The 3,781-nt window shown below is 50.8% G+C and overlaps 1 protein-coding gene across 2 annotated transcripts in view; it reads left to right on the plus strand.

The window, feature by feature from the left end:
• Positions 1-3,781, plus strand: part of LOC108448320 (cAMP-specific 3',5'-cyclic phosphodiesterase 4B-like) — a 108,937-nt gene that overhangs the window by 78,772 nt on the left and 26,384 nt on the right. The window lies entirely within an intron of this gene.

Raw genomic sequence — 3,781 nt, forward strand, 5'->3', positions numbered from 1 at the left:
GGCCCCAAGAGCAGCTGGGGCTGCCCCTGGATCCCTGGCAGTGCCCAAGGCCAGGCTGGAGCAGCCTGGGACAGTGGGAGGTGTCCCTGCCATGGCAGGGGGTTGGAATCATGGAATGAGATGATCCTTGAGGTCTTTTCCAGCCTGAACCATTCCGGGATCCTGTGAATACCAACTCAGCTCTCAGCATTTCTAAGAAGTTCGGGGCTTTTCCCGCTCTCACATCTTAGCAGGATTAGGGATGCAGATTCCTGTTCCGAAAGCTTGATCAGGATTTCTTTCCTAACCCTCTTCTCCAGGGGCTAATAACTGGGATGTGGATTTCTTTTAGCTCCAAACTGCCTGGCAGATGAGGCAATCTCCGGCGCTCAGTGAGCACCACGATGGAAAAGGGGTTTCTTTTCTTCTTTCCAGCAGAAAGAAGTGAAATTTAATAAAGGAAATTTGGGCTTCCTGCTGCCCTGGGGTTTGTCCCACACAAAGAATTCCAGAAGTTGAGCGAATTGTTCTGTTTAAACACAGCCTGCACAGCCTGTGATCCCCAGCTCTGCCCTCCTGAGAGCAGCTCCCCGTTCCCACTGAGCCAGGCCCCTGCAATTTATCCCCTTGAAGGGGGGAATAATGGAGGAGCTTTTCCAGGGGCTGGGCAACGTTCCCAGCCACTTGCTGTGCTCAAGTTCTGTCTAGGATAAATCCAGGTGCTCCCTGTGTCCGAGTTCCCTTCCCAACACAGAGCAGGGCAGGTGGATGTTGGGACCTGTCCTCTGCTCCCCAGGCCCAAAGCTCAGCCCAAGTTTAATGCTAAGAACTAAACAAAGGATTTTCCGCTGCTTTTCCCTGACCTGACTTCCACAGGAGCCTCCTCAGGACTTCTCCAAGGAATCCAGGTGTGATTAAAAACCTTTCTCCCCAAACTGCAACCCCAAACCTATCATCATCATCCCTCTCCTGGTCCCACTGCCCCGGGAATTCTGGATTGTGGCAGAAGGATTCGGTGCCTGGATGCCACCAGAGAAGAACTCTGGCACCAGACAGGGAACCTCTTTGCTGCTCATTTTGAGGGCAGCAGCTACAAAACAGAGATTCTGGAGCTTAGAATCATGGAATCATGGAATAACAGAATCATGGAATCCCGGAATATCCTGGAATGACAGAACGTCCTGAGCTGGAAGTGACCCCGGGTGTTAAGCCCAGCCTGTATCACAGAACGCCTTCACTCCATGCTTTCTGAAATGGGATTTTTAATGAGGGTTGGACAAATACTCCCTAAACCCTGAGAACTCCAGCAAAAAGAGCCACTCCATTACCTCTGGAAGCACACAGAGTGTCCTTCACAGCATTTGCTTTGTCTTGGTTCAGTTTATCACAGAACCCCAGCCTGGGGTGGGCTGGAAAGAGCCTCGAAACCCCTCCCGCCCCATTCCCCCACCACGGGCAGGGCCGGCCCTCGCTGCTTGCTCCGATGGCGTTTTGATTGATTTAAGCACTCGATGGAGGGTGTGGAGAAAGGAAAACAAACCCGCCAAAGGTTCAGGGCAGAGAAAACCGCCGCGTTTCGCTGCTGCTGAAGGAGCCGCCAGGTTTTGCAGCCTTTCCTTGCTGAGTTCACCAGACGTGCGGGGCTGCTTTGAAAGCTCCCACTGACGTCAATGGAGCGGCGGAATGGGAGCATCCGCACATCCCAGCCCTGCCCTGGCACCGCTCCAGCCACGGGCTGCTCCCAAAACCCCTCCCCGGCACCCAGGGAATCGGTTCCGTCCAGTACAATTAACATTGGTGAGATGAGGAATGTGTTACAGTGCTGAAGCTGCTCGTTAAATGCTGGGATTTTCATGTTTTCGGGGGAGAAAAAAGCAAATTCCAAAGTGACAAAATTGTTGCTTGGCTTAAAAAGGGGTTTAATAATAATTTTACAGGCTCTATTCAGCATTTTACAGGGTCTGTTCCTCCCCAGCCCCTAATACTTGTATGGTTTTGTTGCTTTTTTAATGTAAACTCTTATTTAGAAGTCTCGGGTTTTTATGTAACTCGAAATTCTAGGACAGAAAATGCCTGCGAGCCTTTCAGAGCAGTTTCGCTTTTTTTAGCTTTTTGTTGGGAGGAAAAGCCTGGGAAAAACGTGTTAATTGTCTCAATCTGGGAATGCTGCGAAGGAGCTCAGTAGGGAACCAACCCATGACACTGAGCTGATGAATTCCTGCATGGAGGAGCTTTTCTAGGGGCTGGGCAACGTTCCCAGCCACTTGCTGTGCTCAAGTTCTGTCTAGGATAAATCCAGGTGCTCCCTGTGTCCGAGTTCCCTTCCCAACACAGAGCAGGGCAGGTGGATGTTGGGACCTGTCCTCTGCTCCCCAGGCCCAAAGCTCAGCCCAAGTTTAATGCTAAGAACTAAACAAAGGATTTTCCGCTGCTTTTCCCTGACCTGACTTCCACAGGAGCCTCCTCAGGACTTCTCCAAGGAATCCAGGTGTGATTAAAAACCTTTCTCCCCAAACTGCAACCCCAAACCTATCATCATCATCCCTCTCCTGGTCCCACTGCCCCGGGAATTCTGGATTGTGGCAGAAGGATTCGGTGCCTGGATGCCACCAGAGAAGAACTCTGGCACCAGACAGGGAACCTCTTTGCTGCTCATTTTGAGGGCAGCAGCTACAAAACAGAGATTCTGGAGCTTAGAATCATGGAATCATGGAATAACAGAATCATGGAATCCCGGAATATCCTGGAATGACAGAACATCCTGAGCTGGAAGTGACCCCGGGTGTTAAGCCCAGCCTGTATCACAGAACGCCTTCACTCCATGCTTTCTGAAATGGGATTTTTAATGAGGGTTGGACAAATACCCCCTAAACCCTGAGAACTCCAGCAAAAAGAGCCACTCCATTACCTCTGGAAGCACACAGAGTGTCCTTCACAGCATTTGCTTTGTCTTGGTTCAGTTTATCACAGAACCCCAGCCTGGGGTGGGCTGGAAAGAGCCTCGAAACCCCTCCCGCCCCATTCCCCCACCACGGGCAGGGCCGGCCCTCGCTGCTTGCTCCGATGGCGTTTTGATTGATTTAAGCACTCGATGAAGGGTGTGGAGAAAGGAAAACAAACCCGCCAAAGGTTCAGGGCAGAGAAAACCGCCGCGTTTCGCTGCTGCTGAAGGAGCCGCCAGGTTTTGCAGCCTTTCCTTGCTGAGTTCACCAGACGTGCGGGGCTGCTTTGAAAGCTCCCACTGACGTCAATGGAGCGGCGGAATGGGAGCATCCGCACATCCCAGCCCTGCCCTGGCACTGCTCCAGCCACGGGCTGCTCCCAAAACCCCTCCCCGGCACCCAGGGAATCGGTTCCGTCCAGTACAATTAACATTGGTGAGATGAGGAATGTGTTACAGTGCTGAAGCTGCTCGTTAAATGCTGGGATTTTCATGTTTTCGGGGGAGAAAAAAGCAAATTCCAAAGTGACAAAATTGTTGCTTGGCTTAAAAAGGGGTTTAATAATAATTTTACAGGCTCTATTCAGCATTTTACAGGGTCTGTTCCTCCCCAGCCCCTAATACTTGTATGGTTTTGTTGCTTTTTTAATGTAAACTCTTATTTAGAAGTCTCGGGTTTTTATGTAACTCGAAATTCTAGGACAGAAAATGCCTGCGAGCCTTTCAGAGCAGTTTCGCTTTTTTTAGCTTTTTGTTGGGAGGAAAAGCCTGGGAAAAACGTGTTAATTGTCTCAATCTGGGAATGCTGCGAAGGAGCTCAGTAGGGAACCAACCCATGACACTGAGCTGATGAATTCCTGC

The sequence above is a fragment of the Corvus brachyrhynchos genome, unplaced genomic scaffold (genome assembly GCF_000691975.1).
Source record: "Corvus brachyrhynchos isolate BGI_N302 unplaced genomic scaffold, ASM69197v1 scaffold280, whole genome shotgun sequence".
NCBI classification, from domain to species: domain Eukaryota; kingdom Metazoa; phylum Chordata; class Aves; order Passeriformes; family Corvidae; genus Corvus; species Corvus brachyrhynchos.